Here is a 22,060-nt window from a genome sequence, read left to right as displayed (position 1 = left end):
GCTCCCAGTTGAAGGGGCCACATCTGTTCTCCTCTGAAGGCAGATGGATGTTTCCTTACAATATCAGAGCTGATATTTCAAGAGGAAATTTCAACAATTTGGGTGTCATAGTTTAATCCAATAGAGCTGATTAGACTTTTTAAAAAGTTCCCCGCACTAATTGACGGATAGAACACTAGCTTCCTGAACAGACTCTTACTCATTTCACTGCATATGCTGCGGTGCGAGTTACTGAAAGTCACATGGGGGGAAAAATTAAGTCCAGGACAGCTAACCCAGTTCTTTCAATTTTCCAGCATTTCTCTTGAACTTTATTAATGAGAGGCTGCTAGGAAGCCATTTCCCAGGCTTTTCTGTTGATGTTGTCTTAAAAATTTGCTACTATTCTGTTCTGTGGCACCTTAAAGACTGGGCTGTGTGCACATTGCCATTTACTCTGCTGCCAACGTGCTCTTGCTGGTGGCTTTTGAGCCAGGTTAGCCACAATCCACATCTCTCTTGTAGTTTCGTAGTTCTGTAGCTCTGCCCACTCCCTGGACCCACCCAGTCAATCACTTGCGGCCACCTTCAAGAAACCAAGATAATCAAGGAAGTATGCGTCAGCCATGCTTATTTAAGCTTGCTTCAAAACTGATCCAGTACAGATGGAACAGACATTGCACTTGATGCCTCCACTGGGCTGGATGTTGTCGTCGTTTAGTCGTGTCCGACTCTTCGTGACCCTATGGACCATAGCACGCCAGGCACTCCTGTCTTGCACTGCCTCCCGCAGTTTGGTCAAACTCATGTTCGTAGCTTCGAGAACACTGTCCAACCATCTCGTCCTCTGTCGTCCCCTTCTCCTAGTGCCCTCAATCTTTCCCAACATCAGGGTATTTTCCAGGGAGTCTTCTCTTCTCATGAAGTGGCCAAAGTCTTGGAGCCTCAGCTTCACGATCTGTCCTTCCAGTGAGCACTCAGGGCTGATTTCCTTGAGAATGGATAGGTTTGATCTTCTTGCAGTCCATGGGACTCTCGTGGGACTGTATGTATTATGCCTAAATTATTGGAAAATTGAGACAGGTGCTTGGTTTATTTCCTGACCCTGCTGCCAAATGGCTTCATCATCCAACCTCAATGCAATGTTTTCAAAATAGCGCTAGGTAGTTTCAAAGAAAATTTGAGTGGGAAGTAGGTGGCGCTGGGGTCTAAACACCTGAGCCTCTTCGGCTTGCCGATCAGAAGATTGGTGGTTCAAATCCCCATGACGGGGTGAGCTCCCATGGTTCTGTCCCAGCTCCTGCCAACCTAGCAGTTCGAAAGCACACCAGTGCAAGTAGAAAAATAGGTACCGCTGTGAAGGGAAGGTAAACAGCATTTTCTTGTGCTCTGGCTTCCGTCACGGTGTCCCGTTGCGCCAGAAGTGGTTTAGTCATGCTGGCCACATGACCCGGAAAGCTGTCTGTGGACAAATGCCAGCGCCCTTGGCCTGAAAGCAAGATGAGTGCCGCAACCCCATAGTCGCCTTTGACTGGACTTAACTGTCCAGGGGTCCATTACCTTTACCTTGAACTAGAAAAGCACTATTTCTGTGCAGAGCTGCAGCACAGATCTATCCTACAACACAGAGTGTTGAAAGAGCTCTGCTCCTAACCTAACTAGCACTTCTGAAGAAGTGTGCATGCACACGAAAGCTCATACCAAAATAAAAACTTAGTTGGTCTTTAAGGTGCTACTGAAGGAATTTTTTTATTTTACTTCGATCCAGACCAACACGGCTACCTACCTCTAACTAGCATAAAGATTAACAGTAATAAGGGAGTCTTCCATTCCCTTTGATGTTGGCTAGCGTCCAGACAACTTTGTCACTTGTCCACACACCCAAGTGGGTGTTTTGTTTTCTCAAAGAGGAGCTTCTACAAGCCACTTGAAACTTTACCAATTCAAAAGCCATTTGTCAGTGGCATGGATGTCAGTAGCTGAAGTTATGAGTGGAGGTGATGGGAAAAAATTCATTGGGTGTACTAAGCCAAAATAGCTATTTGCATCCTTGCCAATATGCCTCAGTTCAGGGCAGGTAAGGTTAATGGCGTTTGAATCTTGCCAGTCCTTTTCTAGCCTGGCCATAATAAAAATATTTTTATTGATAAAGGCACTTAGATAAAAAGTTAGAAACCTTGTAAAGTTTATTAACACAGCTTCCCCCAACATGAAAGTTTGGATCTACGGTCACAGTATCGTCCACTGGGTCCAGGTACAAGCCAGAGATTGCGGTATCGGCATCAACTTGTTCCAGCAAGTGCCAACTTGTGCCAGCAAGTGTTCGAGTTTCCTGGTTTTCAAGGTGCGGCATGTGATGGGAGGAACTGATGCCTCTGGTGAAAGCGAGAGCTGCTTCGCTTGGTTCCCCCCCGACGTCATGATCATTCAGAGAGCCAGTGTGGTGTAGTGATTAAGAGCAGTAGACTCATAATCCAGGTTCGTGTCTCTGCTCCTCCACATGCAGCTGCTGGGTGACCTTGGGCTAGTCACACTTCTTTGAAGTCTCTCAGCCCCACTCACCTCACAGAGTGTTTGTTGTGGGGGAGGAAGGGAAAGGAGAATGTTAGCCACTTTGAGACTCCTTCGGGTAGTGATAAAGTGGGATATCAAATCCAAACGCCTCCTCTTCTTCTTCAGCTGGGGGGGGGGGGAATGACCTGGCTGTCAGAAAGAGCTTGGACTTGATGTTACACATAAAGAAGGACTTAGATGAACTTGCGGTCTTATTTCCCAACACATCCTTGTTTTGGTCCTCTTCTGAAAAGGAGGGTATGGCACACGGCAGTCATTGCCCTGTGGCCATGGACAAATCCAGGGAACTCCTTAACCATGTGGTGACCCGCAAATTACGTTGTGAAAATGGCCATGTGACTGAGCACGCTGACATCAGGTTCAGTGATGTAACACTGTTCCATGAGTATGGTGTCCATTTTTTCGGATACTGGAAATGATATTTGGTTGGCCGATATTATTAGAAGCCTTAGGGATTGGTTGCAGCTGTGACGGTATTTGGCGGCAAGCCCTTTTGGCTCGGGGGGTGGTTAGGCATTGGAATATGTGTGGCGTATTGGAGGGCAGGTTCAGGCCATCGCCTACCCCTCCACTTATTGGGTATTCCATTAAAGAAATCCGGCAGCCATAGATCCTGCCCAACGCCCTGCTGGTGGCTAGGGCCATGGCACGACCCCGGTGACATCAGGGGGAACTTCCACTTGTATTTGCATCAACAAGCTCCACCTTCTGGTTGTTAACCCTTGTAATTACTCCCTGCTGAGCGGGGTTGGAGCCATGTATAGTTTGTTTAATCCAGTGCCTAAGCCAATACCACTTACATTCTGTAACCAATAAAATTTGTGGCCTTTTTTCACCCATTAACGTTGTGTCCTCGTGTCTTTCTTTCTTCAAGCGGGTGGTAGGCCCTCAACTCACAATTGGGGGTTTGGTACAATGACTATACTGCCGAAACACTTTTTCTACCAAGGAATCAGTATTTCTTATGCTTTGTTTTTTCCCAAGCATTTAGCAATCTTATTTTAGTTGTGTTTTAAGGGGGGCGGGAATCACTTGTGCATTCCAAGAAAGTAGATAAATGTCAGCTGGAGAAACCCAGTGGCAAGCTACCAAATAAGCTGTCTAAATAGCGAAAGAGAAATCTAGGAGATTTAGGTTTTGAAGTGCCAGTTAAAAACACTGAATAAAAATGCTTTAAGCCTCTGGGACGGAGCTTGCCTTTCATTCTGTCTAAATAACGATCATCTACGTGAGATGCTTTTCGCATATCACAGACTGGCAAGATAACCAATTTTCAAAGTGTGACGTTGAAATTCTAATTTAAAGCCTTTTTCGGGAAAAAACCTCACGCTTTGCGCAGAGGGAAATGTGGGAGACGCTTCCACAAAAGCCAACAGCATGTCACACAGAAGGAAAGAAGTACAGATATTTTGGACAGAGGTGGGGAATCAGTGGCCCTCCAGATGTTGTTGGACTCCAGCTCCCATCAGTCCTATCCGGCTTGGCCAATGGGCAGGGAATTAGTTAAACACCATTTTTCAATTGACTGTGAAGGTCTATAATTAAAAAGTCCATGCCCATTGCACAAGGAGCCGTTTACCAATCCAGCTAGGGCTGGCCCACCCATAAGGCGAAGTGAGGCAGTGGCCTCAGGCTGGGCAGCTGGGAGAGCCAGCAAATCTGGGCCAGCCCTGAATCCAACATACAGCTTCACAGCCATTGTATAGTATGGACCTCCCTGCCATCTTGGCTAATAACCGTGCTCTGTTGCTACAGATTGTTTGGTAGTGGAGGCAAGATAGTTGTAGCCAAGGATCTGCTTTTGTGCATGCTGGCGAAACCTGTTAGGGTGTTTGTCCAGCTTCTTTGTGGTGGCTCCAGTGTTATGCAACTCTCTTAACGCTTACCTGGTCCCTTCAGTCCTGGGGAATACAAGCAAGCCTCAACAGCTTACCTTTTTGTTATTTGTTTTCCTTAGGAAAGTTTAGGTGATTGATTCAGGTGCCTTCATGTTGCCTATTTCAGACCCTCCAAGGGTCCCTATTTTCCAGGGACAGTCCTGGATTTACAGAAGCCGCCCTGGTTTCTGATTTGATCCAGGAATGTCCCACTTTTCCTTAGGAGGTCCCTATTTTCATCAGAGAAATGTTGGAAGACATGGGGTTATCCGAAACCCCCCCCCTCGCCGCCGCCTTCTGAAGGCGACCCTTCATAGAGAAGGTTTTTTAATGTTTATTGTTTTAATAATAATTATAATTTATTATTTATACCCCGCCCATCTGGCTGGGTTTCCCTAGTCACTCTGGGTGGCTTCCTACAAAATATTAAAATACAATAGTCCTTCAGATATTAAAAGCTTCCCTAAACAGGGCTGCCTTCAGATGTCTTCTAAAAGTCAGATAGTTGTTTATTTCCTTGACATCTGAGGGGAGGGTGTTCCACAGGGCTGGCTCCACTACCAAGAAGGCCCTCTGCCTGGTTCCCTGTAACTTCGCTTCTTGCAGTGAGGGAACTGCCAGAAGGCCCTTGGCGCTGGACCTCAGTTTCCGGGCAGAACGATGGAGGTGGAGACGTTCCTACAGGTCATAGCTGTCAACTTTCGGATTTGAAAATAAGGGATCAGCAGCCTCACCCGTCCCGGGGACAGTCTACGGTATATCTAACAATCCAGGATAGCAGCAGGAAACGGCGCTGGAATAAGGGAATTGCCAGCAAAAAAAGGGGGAAGTCTGACAGCTGTGGCTTGGAATAAGGGAGTTTTTCCCACAAAAAAGGGAGGGTTGACAGCTATTCTACAGGCATATGTTTATATATGTTGGAAACTGCCCAGAGTGGCTAGGGCACCCCAGCCAAATGAGTGGGCTATAAACAGTAAAATAATTATTGTTGTGGAATAGGACACCCCTATTTTCATCAGAGAAATGTTGGAGGGCATGTATTTGGCTGGATCCACACCATACATCCTATACTGCCTGATGTTCTGTTGTTTTGATTTTTCTCTATGTGTCACTTTGTATGGGCTTGACACTGAAATCAATATAAATGCCATTTCGGCTGTGGACTGAAAGACAGCAAATAAGTTGCGTAAGGGGAGTCGTACATTTCCAATATCCAGCTCAGGCCGAAACTCTAGCCGAGTCTAGAGCACATTGCAATCATCCAGTCTCATCCAAAGGCTTTGTGTCACCATCGCAACATCTGCTTCCTCTAGGAACAGACAGCTGATGCACCAGCGAAACCACTCCTTGTCACGGCTGCCACCTGGACATCCAGGAGCAAAGCCAGGGCCAGCAGAAATTCAATATCTAATACACACGTAATAAACAGCAAGGTAGCCTTGCTGCAGCCTGATGTTGCCTTGCAGTGGGTAGGAGAAATAATTGTTGCTGGAAACTCTGGGAGGTGAATTAAAAGTGTTTTTTGCAAGGAGGACTGCCCACCCTTGAAGAACTGTTTGCTGATTTAACTACAAAAGCACCTTAATAATGAACGAGACCTCATTGTTTCCTAATAGATGCAGCATGTGCAATATTTAGATTTATAGCACCATTAGCTTTATATCTTGCATTGTACATATCCTTACTTTTATGTAACTGTGTTGTCATTCTTCTTCTTTTTTAATCAGAGTGCATTATCTGGAGGTTCAGCAATTTGTTATTATATCATAGGATTGCATAATTTCAGAAGAGGCATGTTGGCGTCAAGTTTTGTTCAAAGCCCAGCCTCACCCCTGTAATCTCAATATTTTCTTGGGTGGTCATGGTTGCTCAGTGGGAAGAGAAATCCATTCTGCAACCCTGAGAGTCAAAGAGAGGGGAAATGCATTACTGTACCTGAGACCGTTTCAAGGGATGCTCATGGGAAACAAACTTCCCCAATAATGCAATTGCTGAGACAGTCGCCTCGGCACCTGCATTAGTGTCTCTGAACATGTGCAGAGTGTCTCCCCTGCACAGTATTAGAAAGCAGTACCTCCTTGCTATGTACACAAGATCAAGCCTTGGCAATCGTCATTTTCTTACTAGGAAAGCAGTGCCTCTTTTGTAACCTGCATTTTTCTTCATTTGCACACACACAGAGAGAGAGAGAGACACTGTGCTCCTTGGAGACAAGAAGCTGCAGAGGAGCATGAAGGTAATGTTTGCAAGCCTTTTGGTTTAAATCCTCCAGTCATTCTAAATTAAGCCTCATCATCTGCACGCTTTGTAGTGCTCCAGACATGAAGCACCTGCAAAAAGACAACAGTGGAATGGTATTGCCACAACATCGCGGCATTCCCGTGGCGGGTAAGAGGCGTACTGCAGCGTGGAGAATAATAATGGAAAGTGCTGTTGCTTAAAAGGAGGGATTGTATTAATCTACAAGCAGAACAGGTAGCTGGATGCAAGGGAGGCCACCGCAGCACTTAAAAACTTGACACCTGTTAAGGATGATAGCTTTCTATTAGCAATCTTGGTTCCTTTTACTGCCAGAATACAGCAAGGAGATTGAGAAATGCAACATTCGCATTTTGCTTAAGCATGGTGCTTCCTATCCGGTGGCCTGAGAACAACTAATGTATTAAAGCTGAGCAACACTCCAACGAGGGCTAGACAAATTCATGGAGAGCAGGTCCGTTTAATGGACCCTCCAGGTTCTGAGCAGTTATGCCTCTGAATGCCAAGTGTTTGGAAGAAAGCACAGTAGATATGGTAGTTGTTTTCTTCATACCCCACTTATGAAGTTCCTGGAAGAATCAGAACAGGCTGAATAGCCTGTTGGACTAGGACTGCTGTGATCCAGCATGGTTCTTGTTGTTCAGACCTGGGACATGATACCTCTTGTTACTCTGAGGTCTAACAGCGATCAAGACTCTGTGTGTGTGTGTGTGTGTGTGTGTGTGTGTGTGTGTGTGTGTATTGATGATATGCAATGTCCAGGTTCTTTATATTCAAAAGAGATTGACTTTCATAAACATATCTGAAAAGAACATCTACAATCTCATGCTTATTCACTTTGCTCCTTAGAGCGAGCACAGGTTTATCCCTATTAACATTTAGGGATCTTCCTCCATCTGCTTCAACCCAGAAAGACTACACTGACACAACCTTGTCCTCAGCAGCATCCACAGAAACCTCTCCCTGTAGCCATTCTCCCTCCCTCACACACAGAGAGAGAGGAGAAAACAGTTAACAAAACGACAGTTACAGGAATAACAGTCACAACAGAATGGAATGCCACTCTCATGTGACTCACAGTCAGCCAATCCCATGAGAGTTACTGCCCAAGGAAAAAACCCATGATAAAAAACACACAGCAATTCAATACTGTATAAGCCAGTGTTTCTCAACCTTTTTTGGGCCACGGCACACTTGTTCCGTGAAAAAAATCACGAGGCACACCACCATTTAAAAAGTTAAAAAAAATTAACTCTGTGCCGCCCTATATTGACTATAATTATGACTGTAAGAAACACTTGCCAATTGCTGTGTTGGTTGCAATCTCCTGTAATAAGGCTTCACAAGCCGTCCGGCGGGTCAGTGTTGTGTATTGGCGGCCGCCAGGCTCGTTTGCACTGAGCTTTGGGAAAGAGGAGAAATATTGCTTTCCGGTGGGTCAGTGCTGATTATTGGCGGCCGCCAGGCACGTGACAATGCAAATCGCCCTTCTCGTCGCCGCACGTCGCGGCACACCAGCCAGCGTCTTGCGGCACACTAGTGTGCCGCAGAACAGCGGTTGAGAAACGCTGGTATAAGCAAATATTCCCATTTCAGGAAATTTAGCCATTATCTTTAACAGACTCATAGTAGGAAGCTCAAGAGTCTTCAACAAAGGAGCTGGGGCAAGGAACTGTCACAGTCCTGTGCTGCCAGCCATGGCAGAGCTCAGTGGATGGAGAAACCAGCCAAGTCTCAGAGGGGTATTTACCTGGAATGCAGAGTCCACATAGAAGGTCCAGTCCAGTCCTGCCCTGTCCTAAGGTCTAGAGTATCTCAGTTTGCATAGTCAGATAATCTGTAGGTCAAGAAAGCTGAGGGTCCAAGGTCACAAAAAAGCAAGAAGCAGCAAGGTCTGGTCAGGAACACGGATGTTGTTTCCAGCAACTCACTGAGGCGGGAAACCCTGCTTAATAAAGTTGGAGCCAGCTGGTTCTCATCAGGAGCAAGAAGGATGATCAGCAACAGGTGGAGTCACTTCACCTTCTGCTTCTTCAGGCTGCTGCTCAGCAGGTGAAGCCAACTCCTGGCCCATGACAGGAACTGGGCTAGGTTCAGGGCTTTTAGCCTGCCGCTGGAGATCAGGAGATCAACTGAGCCCAAAGCCAGCAGACAGGATTCCCCAGAAGAACCTTCAGTACCATCAGAGCCAAGATCCTCACAGATGCCTTCCTGCAGGACCAAATGCTTCCAATGGTGGGATGCTATGAAACAGGGGGATTTGGGCCCTTTAAGCAGTGCTTTCTTTTCTTAAAAATGTTTAGGGGTACTCTCATTTTTACTCAAGAAAATCACCATTTTATAGTTCAAATCGGGGGGGGGGGGATAAATACAGTAAATACAACAAAACTGACCAATCACCATACTAGATTCCAACTCAGGCATAGGCAAACTCCGCCCCGCCCCCAGATATTTTGGAACTACAATTCCCATCATCCCTAGCTAACAGGACCAGTGGTCAGGGATGATGGGAATTGTAGTCTCAAAACATCTGGAGGGCCGGAGTTTGCCTATGCCTGTTCCAACTCCTACTTCACACATTAAACACTTGCTTCTGTCCGAGACTCAGGAAACACCGTGACAGGAAATGAGGCCGCCATCAAGGGTAGTAACAGAACTGACGATTCACCGTGCTAGAGAAGAAACTAATTTTTTAATATATGAAAAAAGTTTCCTCTCCCGTTAGATTCACAAAAAGTTTAGGGGTATGCATACCACTGCGTCCCCGCAGAAAAAAGCACTTCCTTTAAGAAGCTGAACTTATCCACAAGGGGGTGAAGCAGGCATCCCCAAACTTCGGCCCTCCAGATGTTTTGGACTACAATTCCCATCCTCCCCGACCACTGGTCCTGTTAGCTAGGGATCATGGGAGTTGTAGGCCAAAACATCTGGAGGGCCGCAGTTTGGGGATGCCTGGGGTGGAGCTTTGGAGAGGTGGGAAGGGCAGAGGCTTAAAAAGGCTAAGTCTGCTCTCAACTTTTCTTGGACCATGTTTTTTCTCTTGGAGTGATGATGGCTCTGTGGGATTTGACATTGAGCCAGAACATGGTAAGGTAGCACCTAACTGCTGTGTGGAGGCATGTCTTCTCTCTCTTTTACCCATCCGGCTACCCTCCCAATCTGCTAGGCTTTTTATAAATCTAAGAATGGCACTGAACTTTTAAATTGGAAGGGTGGTGGTTCAGAAAGTTACAAAGGAATTCTCTCCCCATTTCTGTGTAGAAAACCAACCACCAGTACAAGGTGAGCCAGGCCCTGCTTTTAGGTTCAGCTTGGCTGGTCATGAACTCACCTTGACACCATTTATCCTCAGTCTTCGCTGCTGCCAAACTTTATTCTACAAGTGGGGAAAAGGTAAACCAGTTTCAGAGAAGATTGGGGGGAAGCAGAAGTTTCCTCTGTTCATGACACCACTACAAAGACTTCCATGCGTGCCAGAAGCTCAGACTGCATTGACCTTATTCTGCAGAACCAGCTGCCTAGACCTTCTCGTGCTACCGAAAGCTGACAATCAGGGAAACCGCAGGTCCTAGAGAATATCTGTGACTGTGAGCAAAGAGATAGCAAATCTCAGAATGTCTGTTTCTCTTTCCAAAAAAATAAAATAAAAATTGGAACTGCTGGGCTCTCGTGCTGATTTATTGGAGAGGTTATGTTCAACGATTTCCTCCAGAATCTATTTGTCCCAGGTAGCCCTAGTTCCTTCTGAACTTTGTCTGCTGACATAACTCACAAGTGACCTGTAACTTTCCGTTAGTTAATGCTGAATTTTATTGTACATTTATGCACAAAATCAATGAAGTAATAATGTGACCACAAAGGAAATACCAGGAGCAAAGAACTCGAAGGAGGTACAATATGAAAAAGAAAGCTGCACACCACCAGCAATCAAGGGCCAATGAACTTTTTGTTCTGGTTTGATGGAACAATTGGTGGCAAAGGCTGCAGCCTTGTGCACAGTACAGTTGAAAATCAGTTGAACCCCCACCTATTTGTTAGGATATCCATTGTTGCAAAGGCAAGGATGCTCTAAGCAGGCATGTCCAAAGTCCATTTCGGGGGCCTAATCCGGCCCCTGTGGCAGTTTATTTCCTGGGGTAAAATCCTAAGAAAAGGTCAACAACTTTGGTCGGCCCTCACAGCCCTTCATTTCATCAAATCTGGCCCTCTTTGAAAAAAGTTTGGACACCACAGTCTAAGGAGAGCAACTTGTACTCCAAAAAAATATATACCACAGGTTTTTTACTCTTGAACAAACTTCTCTCTGAATTGCCTTCCTGAAAATGACTCCCATCTGTCAAGTAATTATTAATGTCCCCTAGTCTAAAGCAATGAAATATTATTCACTGATTTTAGTCTTAACGGTAGATTATTTTATAAAGAAATAACAGAATGAGGAAAAATATGAATACCTTGAAAATAGAAAGGTGCTATTATCTTATCTCATCCTGTATCCTTGTGACTCAGGGTGACAAAGCATCAACACTATTTCTTGAACAGAATTCACCACAGAAGAATCTTGCTCTGCCACCCGCCCGCTAAGTTTGACATGCTTCTGTATATATTAATTCCATGAGCACCTACATCATTCTGCTTTGGAGCTTATTTTCTTTTTTAATTATTGACATTGATCCAAATCTATCTCATGGGCCTAAACCAGGTCGTAGCTGGATTTATAACCTTTCCTAGGGATTGATGGTTCTTTACCAGAGCAAAACAGATGTAAATTATGAGCCCGTGGCATTGTGACGCAACCTTGGTCTGAGTTGGCAATAGCAACCATTCCTATAGGAAAGAGAAAGAGTCCTTCGTTATATAGACTTACAGAAGGGCTGGATCCAGCGCTGAAGAAAATTACTTCAAAATAGTTTCAGCTTCACTGCCCACAGCAATCATTAAGTTCACTGTGTTGAGCACTGCTGCAGTTCTAAATTTAGTGAAATACTGCTTTCAATCAGGCTAATGAACATAGCATTCGCCCTCTTCAGAATTGCCAGCATTTTCGTTCTTCAGTTTCCAAGCAGTCCACAACAGATAGGCTGGGATCACTGGAAACATTCAAGCCTACCAAGAGGACTTAGGTTTAGCCCACTAGCATATATTTACACGAGGGATGCTCTATAGTACAGGAGGAGGTATAGGTTCATCACAGTTAAGGTAGCTAAGATCAAGGTACCTACGGCTAGGGAGGGAAGAGAAATACAGCACAGGTCACATTTAAATTCAAGCTTGCTGAATTTGCACGTTCCTCTAGTTACGAACTTAATTCGTTCTGGAGGTCCGTTCTTAACCTGAAACTGTTCTTAACTAGAGGCGTGCTTTCGCTAATGGGGCCTCTTGCTGCCGCTGTGCCGCCGGCACACGATTTCCGTTCTCATCCTGGGGCAAAGTTCTCAACCCAAGGTAACTCTTCCAGGTTAGCGGAGTTTGTAACCTGAAGCATTTGTAACTCGAGGTACCACTGTATACAAACTGAAACACAGCTGTCCTTCAAAAACTGCACTTTTCCGAATTTTGCAATGCAGTTTTCTGGCCAAGTAATGTGTACAAATATGCATGTCCTTGGGAGATGTGTGCATGAAGATGCAGATATTAATGGAAATGACATTCAAAAATATGTACATTATATAGGGGGAAATTGTGTTGCAAAATTGCAAACCAATGAGCATATTTAGAGACATTTGCACTATAATACTGGTGACTTTTCACGAGGAATTACAAAATGTTGTGGGAATCTGGAGAAGTGAAATTAAGAGTAGAAAGATGGGAAACTTAGAGAAATGGAAACTGACCTATTGACCCATCCTTACCTTAGGCTTGGATGTGAAAATGTTGGAGGAGGATTAGGTGGAATACCATCACAATTTCCTTGTCTCCCAACACTGCACACACTATTGTGGGTTACACAGCAGTAGAAAGCCCTAAGGGCACTAGGCAACCCCGTCAGGTTGGCGGGCTGCTGGAAAAAATCTGGTTCCACAAGCAGTCAAGCAGCAGGTCAGGTGGGTGGGAAAATACCTTGGCCTGCTTTTGAACAAGTTGCTCAGGCTTAAGACCGGGTCCATAGCCAGTAGCTTTATAGGGCATATTGAAACTCTTGGCTCCTTGTGTTACTCTGTGGACCATCCTAGATCTCTCGGTGGTCTTCTATACCCTCAACCATTGTATCCTTCAGAATTGCCTGTCTGGGATGGGAACTGGAGGCAGACACCATGTTTGGAAAATTCCACCTGATGGATGGAGTCCAGAATTGTTGGGGATTCTGGTTTAGTGTCATGGTACTTGTGCTATAGGGATGTGGGTGGCGCTGTGGTCTAAGCCACTGAACCTTGGGCTTGCCAATCAAAAGGCTGGTGGTTCGAATCCCTGCAACGGGGTTAGCTCCCATTGATCGGTCCCAGCTCCTGCCAACCTAGCATTTTGAAAGGACGTCAAAGTGCAAGTAGATAAATAGATACCGCTCCGGCGGGAAGGTAAACGGCGTTTCCATGCACTGCTCTGGTTCTCCAGAAGCAGCTTAGTCATGCTGGCCACATGACCCAGAAAAACTGTATGGGGACAAATGTTGGCTCCCTCGGCCAGCAAAGCGAGATGAGCGCCACTACCCCAGAGTCATTCACGACTGGACTTAACTGTCAGGGGCCCTTTACCTTTACCTTTTTTACTTGTGCTATGGTGTTCCACGTGGTTCTCTCTTGCCCATCACATTGTTGAACATCTAAATAAGGCTACTGGCTGAAGTGAGGAGCATCTGCATGTTTGATGGTACCTAGGTCCCTGCTCCTGCCAACCTAGCAGTTTGAAAGCACATCAAAGTGCAAGTAGATAAATAGGTACCACTCTGGCGGGAAGGTAAATGGCGTTTCCGTGTGCTGCTCTGGTTTGCCATGCTGGTCACATGACCTGGAAGCTGCACGCCGGCTCCCTCGGCCAATAACGCGGGATGAGCGCTGCAACCCCAGAGTCGGTCACGACTGGACCTAATGGTCAGGGGTCCCTTTACCTTTACCTTTAGCTCTATTTGACTTTTTCGTTTGTAACAAGTGAAGCACTGTTTAGTGTTGAACAGATACCTTGAGTCAGCAATGTTGGATAAGGCTAATAAACTGAGGAGACTAAGAGAAGACTGAGAGGAGATATGATGGTCATCTTCAAATATCTCATGGGCTGTCGCATGGAAGATTGAGTAAGCTTGCTTTCTCCTGCTCTGTAGGGTAGGACTCGAAACAATAGCTTCAAGTTACAAGAGATTCTTACGAAATATCAGGAAAAACTTGACAGTAAGATCTGTTTGACAGTGGAACGGTCTCCCTCGGGCAGTAGTGGACTCTCTCCTTCCTTGGAAGTTTTGAAGCAGAGGTTGGATGGCCACCTGCCATGGATGCTTTAGCTGAGATTCCTGGATTGCAGGGGGTTGAACTATATTTGACCCTTGAGGTCCCTGCCAACTCTACAATTCTTTGATTCTATCTGGAGGCTGATCCAGACAAGACTGAGATGCTGTTAGCTAATAGCGCTCTGTTCATCTTCTCTGGGTGAAATCACACTCTCCCATAAAAGCAGGCCCATAACTTGAGGATGCTGTTAGATCTAGTCCTTTCATGAGACTATCCGCCACTGTCTGTGGCATGAAACCCTTTCACCAGTGGGCATGCCAGCTGTGGCTTCTCCTAAACCAAGTGAGCCTTGCTATAATTATCCTCCTAATGCCTAGATTAGGATATTAGATTACTGTAATGCGTCATAATGAGGCTGCCTCTGAATATTGTTCAGAAACATCAGCTGCTTCAGGAAACAGCTAGGTTATTAATTGGAACGGTCTGTTTTGCATGTGTTGATCCTCGCTGTCTTCCGGTGAATTTCAAGGCACAAAGTGCTGCTGGACTCAACCTTTAAAGCTTTAAATATTTTTGAACCGGAGTACTTGAAGGTCTACCTTCTCCTGTATGAATCTGCTTAGTTTCAAAGTTCAGCATTCGGATGCCCACCTCTGATTAATGAGAGGCAGGTGGAAACTAGGCAGGAGGTCTTTTAAATATTGCAGCAACATTTTATCTCTTAGATAAAAGCCTTGGAAATCAAAGCCTGCAAAAGGAAGGATCTGTGGTTCTGCTGCTTTTATCGAATTGATTTCTACTGAGTTTTCTTTTTTTAAAAGCTGATTTTGACATCTGCATCTTTGTTGGTTTTGTATGCATGATCTTATTATTTAATTGATTTTTTATTTTATTTTTTTAAAAAACCCATAAGCCTCTTGTTTTGGGTGGCAGAGGGTTAGTAGAAAAGCCATATATAGATATATTAAATATAAATACAGTGGACGCTCGGGTTGCGAACATGATCTATGCGGGAGGCACATTCACAACCCGCAGTGCCACGTCTGTGCATGCGCAGGTCTCAATTCGGTGCTTCTGTGCATGTGCAAAGCATGATTTAGTGCTTCTGCACATGTGCAAGTGCCGAAACCTGGAAGTAACCTGTTTGGGTTCAGCGCGGGACGCAACCTGAAAAGATAAGGCAGTGATATATCAGTAGATCTGGGAAATGTAGCTTTCCAAGGGCACCTGGCACTCTATAGATGTTGCATACCAGTAGCCCTAGGAAATAATACTTATTGGATCATTGCAGCAGTGTTCTGGGCAACAGAAGAGCGTGGCCTCCTTTCCTTCCTCCTGCTGCCAATACAAGAGCAGCTGCCATATAACCAGGTGGGTGGAATGAAAGTTGTGGGTAAGTGGGGGCTGATAATTAGAGAATAATTATTCAGGATCTATAATAAACTGAAGTACAGTGGCACCTCGGGTTAAGAACTTAATTTGTTCCGGAGGTCCATTCTTAACCTGAGGTACCACTTTAGCGCGTGATTTCTGTTCTCATCCTGAAGTAAAGTTCTTAACCCGAGGTACTACTTCCAGGTTAGCAGAGTCTATAACCTGAAGCATTTGTAACCTGAAGTACCACTGTACTTCCTGATGTTTGTGTGGGGCAGAGGGAGAATAGCTCAGTTTGCCTAGCCCAAAAACAAAACAAAACTAGGGACCTGTGTGTGATCAGTGCTTTCACCCGGCTTCCCATTCATCAAACTCAAGCCAATGTCTTCAGGGACCCTTGTTTGAAGAAAATAATTTAGCAGTGGCACAATACAGAGAGTTTATTTACAACTTGTGTGAGCAAAATACTCCCTTCTATGCAGAGTTTCATTGCCACCTTTGTGGTGTGGACAGAGAGTGGTCGCTGGGGAGATGAAATCACTAGTCTTTCACTTGCATGGCGAGGCCCTGGGTCCCATGGTTCCCTTAAATGAAAAACACACCAACACAAATGTTTAGGTTAATGGGATAAAATAGGCCCCAACTTTATTGGTTACAGATGTGAGCAGTTTGGCTTAGACATTGGGTGAAACCGGGCTATATCCTGACTCCTGCCCGTCTGCATAAGGGTAAACCACCATAGCTGCCAAGTTTTCCCTTTTCTCGCGAGGAAGCCTATTCAGCATAAGGGAAAATCCCTTTAAAAAAGGGATAACTTGGCAGCTATGTAAACCACTAGTAGGGCGAGCCCTATGCTATACAGTGAACCCTCCGGATACGAACTTAATTCGTTCTGGGGGGTCCATTCGCACCCCGTAAATTACATAAATAGAGGGCGTGATCGAGCACTTCTGCACATGCGCGCGGCGTGATTGAGCACTTCTGTGCATACACTTCCAGGTTTGCCGTAGCCATAACCCAAAGATTCCCTATCCAGAGGGATACGTAAGTAGAGGTACGACTGAACATCAAATCGGGGCACCCCCAGGGTTCCTGATGGGGTCTTGGCATTGCCCTAGCACACGCCCAGGCTTCGGACAGGAACCACACACCCCAGATCCCATAAACAAGGCTTACCCAGTGCCTAACCGCCACTCGAGCCCCAAAGGCTCGCTGCCAACACCCTCACACCTGCAACCAATCTCTAATGCCCTTAAGGATATCGACTAGCCAAATGTCGCCATCATTGTGAAACAAGGACTCCTGGTCAAAAGTAATGGCGGGGCTGCCGTATCGCCCAACCATTCAATAGTTGCACCTTCTGTGCCACCGCACAATTAGCAATTTTCTTGGCCCTGTTGATTGCCGCCGGGTGGGGGGCAATTATGCCAACAACGCCTCTCCAAAAGCTGGGACCAAATTAAAGTCGAGTCCGGGTTTATTTACAACCTGTGTGAGCAACATGCTCCCTTCTATGCAGAGTTTCACTGCCAGCTTTGTGGTGTGGACAGAGTGATCGCTGGGGGGGGGGGTTGAAATCACTAGTCTTTCGCTTATAGGAAGACAGATGCACATTATCAATAGTGCACTTGCATTGCAACTGACATTTGAGATGAACTATGTACTGTATAGGCAAGTAGCTAAAGGATATCGAGGCACAAAGCTCATTTACTGTACTTCTGTAGGGTTTAAGGATGATCACCATATTGGCTTAGAGATAGGTCCAGACAGACAAGTCCACAGTTACTCTATTCTTCTCCATATTCCTTTTTAAATCTTCTTCTAATTACACCAGCATAAATACCACCACTGATGATCTTTTTACAGTACCAATGAGACTATGTTATTGCTTTTTAAAAAAAAACTCACTTTGAAATATGTTTGCGATTTCTTTGAGTTTTAATATATTACATTTATTCAATAGATTTATATCCTGCTTTTCAGCTGGAGTCCTCAAAGTGGCTAACACATTTATAAAACACCAAAGGCAAACAAAAAACAAAAGGCTTAGAAACCCAACCAATCCAACCAGCTCCACTAGTGTAGGAGGCAGCATCAAATGTTTCTTCCTGCAGGCAGTTACCAACCAATCAAATATAAACACATAGCAATGCATACGAGCATTTACAATTTCAGCGAATTAAATGACATTACTTAACAGGGGACACTCCCCTCCTTCTTCCAAACTCTCAGCGGAATGAATGCATTCCTTGTTGGTCTTTTAAAATCAGTTTTCTTCTCTCTTTTTTATATTCTGGGTATTCATATTGTGCTTCTCTTGTCAATCTAGGCATCTTGCAAGAGGCAAAACCATCCAGTCAACCTCTATGCAGCTCTTCTGTGCTAATGAAGGGGTGGGAGAGGGCAGGAGAGGAGAGAAATTCCCTTCCTTTCACACTCTATGTGTGAATCGGGTGTTTATGGGCTCTCCAGTTCAGATAAGCAGAGAACAGCCACCACCCCTTAGCAGGGTTAGCGTGTCAGTGCAGACCCACCGGCCAATTCTGCCCATAGCTGCCAAGTCTCCCGTTTTCCCCGGGAAACCCCCGTTTTTCCAGCTGTCCCCAGCCGAAAAAAACGGGTTTTTTTGTTTTTCCCCGGTTTAGTCTGGTGCGACGGCCATTTTGGAACTGGGCGGAGCATGCTCAGAAGCGACTTTTGATGCTGCTCTGCCCAGTTCCAAAATGGCTGCAGCGTGACTTCTGGTGTGGCAGCCATTTTGGAACTGGGCACAGCAGCATCAAAAGTCACTTCTGAGCATGCTCCGCCCAGTTCCAAAATGGCCACCGTGCTACTTCCAGTATGCTACTTTCGGTCCGGTCCCTTATTTTTCAGAGAGGAACTTGGCAGGTATGATTCTGCCACAGGTGGAAGCTGGACTGCTACTGCCTCAAGGGTTCCCTTTCAGTGGCTATGGCAGCATTCACCATCAACCACAGCTGCTAGAAAAGCTAACCAACGGACTTAAATTCTCCCAGGGACAAGCGAAGGAAGATGCCTTCACCCCAATGTGGTTCCCCTTTATCACATCACAGCTCAACAGGACAATGAAGTTATCCACCCCAACAGCACACGAATCAATATGGCTAACCTGACCCAACAACCAACCCCTCACCACCACACCCAAACAAACAAACCACACTGCAACCAACTGGATTGCCCTTAGCTCTTGCAACATTAATATATATTGTTGCAAAAGCCAGGGGCCTGCCCCTCTCTCTGCCAAGCAGTGGCAAGAGCCCATGGGGTCCCAGGCACCCGGACAGGGTCTGTGTTCCTTTGGAGAATGGAAAACACAAAGGAGACTGTTGTGGCTTTAAGAAATATGCTTTATTCACCTATTTACACCTTCCGTCTGCATGGAGGGAGTCCGGATCTCATGGCATTGTCATTTCAAGAGGCAGCAGTACAAGCAGCCGGCAGCCAGCCTCCCCCAGAGGTGGATCTCAACTCTTCGTCCTCCCAGCAACCCTTTTCCTTCCCCTCAAACATACACCCCATCACCTTGGTATCATCTCACTCCCCAATGGCCCGTCAACACCCTTCGTCAGGTTAACAGGTTCGCAGCTTGGCTGGTTTGCATAAGCCAGCCCAGGAATTCCTTGAGTTCCCTATCTGGCACCAAAGCGGAGCTAGCTGCTCTGGCACCCAGAGTGGTGCACACCTGCTGTGCACCCGGGGGCAGGGCCCTGGGGGTGGGGCGAGCTTCCCAGGGGGTAGGATGCCCATGGAGGCGGAGTGAGCCACCCATGGGGGGCTGCTTCCTGAGCGGTGGGGGGAGGGAGCCGTGCGGCTTTGCCAGCAGCCTTTCTCCCTTCCCTCTTGCTTTTGACAGCTCGGGGGAGGCTCCCTCCCCCCAGGAAGCAGCTCCCTCCCCCCCGAGCTGTCAAAATGAAGGGGGAGGGGGGAAGCTGCCGGCAGGGAGACGCAGCTCCGCTCCTTCCCCCGACAGCTCAGGGTAGGCTTGGGAGTCGCGGGCGGGTGGCACGCCAAATGTTACCCCCCTCAGTGATGACACCTGGGGTGGGCAGCCCCCCCTGGCACAATTCTGCACTTTAATCCATATCCCAATTAATCAAATCCCTGGCATTTATTAATTTCTGGGATTCGGGGGAATCTCTTCCTTAAATCTATAATGCTATAAACAAAGGGCCTATCCGCATGATGCTGACATAACCCCTACACTAACTCTAGGCAACAGAATGAAAGAACACAATGAAATATTTAATAAAAACTGTTTTTTTTTAAACAAACCAAAACTGGAGGGCCACAAGCTCCCCTGCCCCGATTTGCAGCACCTGTTTTCATGAAGCAAATAAATAAATAAAAAGGAAATAAAAATCCAGGTCATTCTCATCTTTGGCCTGCCGAGTCTAATATTACAACCAGGTATCAGATGTCAAGCTGACAAGGATCCTAACCATCTCCAGCATGCGTATTAGAATAATCATTCTGCTTTCAGGAGCATTTCTCAGCAAATAAATTAGCTCGTGTTACAAAGTTTATTTGGCTTCTCTACAGGCCCCAACTTCCTGACTCAAAGGATTGTGTGAAACGAGGGGCAGAGAAAGGAGGCTGTTGGAACACATGGTAGCCCATCGACCATATGCTGTATCACAGCTGAACTGTTACCAGCATTGCTTTCTTTCTTTCTTTCTTTCTTTCTTTCTTTCTTTCTTTCTTTCTTTCTTTCTTTCTTTCTTTCTTTCTTTCTTTCGTAGTTGTTGCTAATAACTTTACGTAAAGCGGTGGGAATCTCGCTTTGCAAGCTTGCAAAAGACTCCGCTTTAATGTAGCCCAAACCGGAGGAAGATGAAGCCTAATGAAGTCAAAGGAAGAGAAGCTTTGCATCAGAGAATAATAATGAGGTCTCATTAGCAGCAGTAATCAAGGTTTCTCTAACAACACTTACACTAGTATAATTGTTAAGGGAGTAAAAGAACAGGAAAACCACAATGAAGTTATGCAAGGGATTAGCTTGGTCCCTTATCTCTTTTTTCTCCCATTAGGGAATTGGAACTCCAGCATTTTGATTAATTATCCCCGAAGTTTTGCCCATTAGAATATTAATATTCTCACAGGAAAGAAACTCTACCTTGTCTCCTTGAGAGCGCGGATCAAACCGGCTCCCCGAAAAATAACAAGAAGCTCTATTTTTAAACAAGCGAGGCTATGCAGCCCATTACTTAAAATGTTTGAAGGCACCAGGGTATTAAAACCGAGAGATGGAGATAATGAAACTGTGGCAGTTCATGCACCAAGAGGGATTTGGTTTAACCTTGGCTTTTAAAATATTTGTAAAATAGTACAATCTACATGAGCTTTAAATGAAGGAAACTTTCTTCCTCCACCACCCGCCCCCAAATTGCTGTGAGATGCTAGGAATTTCACCACTACAAAAAGAGCAATACTTCAGATTTTAAAATGCTGTTGGGAGCCAGAATACACTTGCTTATTTATCAGCGAGAAAATTTACCTTAACTTTTTCAGTTCTGAATCAGCATAGTTCAGGGCATTTTATCTCACTCCCTTACTTTCTAGAGACTCTTGTGCTAGACAAAAACTGGCAAGCACTTCGTTTATACTGCAATTGTTAAGGGAATTACTTTCTTATATCAAGGTATGTCCCGAGATTGACAGTTTTTCAAATTATTCATATCCAGAAATATCACAAAGGACTCCTACAGCTCACAGTTCAAACTCTTCCAATTAGCATTCTGCTTCAGATTTTTTTAAACGTGAAACTTAGTTGTTCCTGATGAGGACTTACTGCTCGCTAATTCCAGTTCATCAAAACTGATTTAACCGTTTGGCACTAGCAAACATTGATGCTTTTTAATTAAGTTTTTTTAAAAAATCTACTAAGGCTTCTGCTTTGTTTGCTAAGTATGGAATGTGGGTTTAGTTCAAACCCCCTAGTCTTATTAGACATAAGCAGTGCTATTTTTCTAGAAAAAGAGGTGCCAGAACTCACCATGAACACCTTCCTTGTTCTCTTATAATGGCAATGGCGCCCATCTGAGAGGTGCCGGAATGGAGTTCTGGCAAGTTCCTGCTGAAAAAAAGCGCTGGACATAAGGACTCGGGTCTCACGGTTCAACTGGTACCATGCATGGATTGCCTTTTGGGGGGTTGGGACTGTGCTCGTGTTTATCAGCTGTTTAGGAGAGCAGTTGTTGGATTTTGTGCCAGCAACTTGCCATACAGTTCATTGGCACAACCACTGAATATCTCAGTGGTTAATGCACATAACACACACACAGAGCTTACCTTCCAAGTCCCGGACTGCAGAATCCGGGACCGGCAGCCGTGTGACACCGGGAGTTGCGTCGACGTAACTTCCGGTGTCGCTTTGCCCTTCTATGGGCACCAAAAATGGCTGCCGCCGGCTTCGAAGGTCGCTTGTACGCATGTCAGGAAGTGCGTCGACGCAACTTCCGGTGTCACTCCGCCCATCTATGGGCACCAAAAATGGCCGCCGCCGACACCGGAAGTCGCATCTATGCGACTTTTGAAGCCGGTGGCGGCCATTTTTTGTACCCATAGAAGGGCAAATCGGAAAGAAAAAATGGCCGCCGGCAG

The 22,060-nt window shown here is 45.6% G+C and overlaps 1 long non-coding RNA gene across 1 annotated transcript; it reads right to left on the bottom strand.

Moving 5' to 3' along the window:
• Nucleotides 1-15,864: 15,864 nt before the first annotated feature.
• LOC148684213 (uncharacterized) lies at nt 15,865-21,615 on the bottom strand. Its single transcript, XR_015946409.1, has 2 exons — nt 21,453-21,615; nt 15,865-16,023 (listed from the first exon to the last, which is right to left on the bottom strand). It is a non-coding gene; the product is annotated as an uncharacterized LOC148684213 (long non-coding RNA).
• Nucleotides 21,616-22,060: the final 445 nt, after the last annotated feature.

Source organism: Zootoca vivipara, chromosome 11, assembly GCF_965207765.1.
Source record: "Zootoca vivipara chromosome 11, rZooViv2.hap1.1, whole genome shotgun sequence".
Classification (NCBI taxonomy): domain Eukaryota; kingdom Metazoa; phylum Chordata; class Lepidosauria; order Squamata; family Lacertidae; genus Zootoca; species Zootoca vivipara.
Note: the sequence above shows the minus strand (reverse complement) of the source record. Positions and strands in the feature narration are given on the sequence as shown.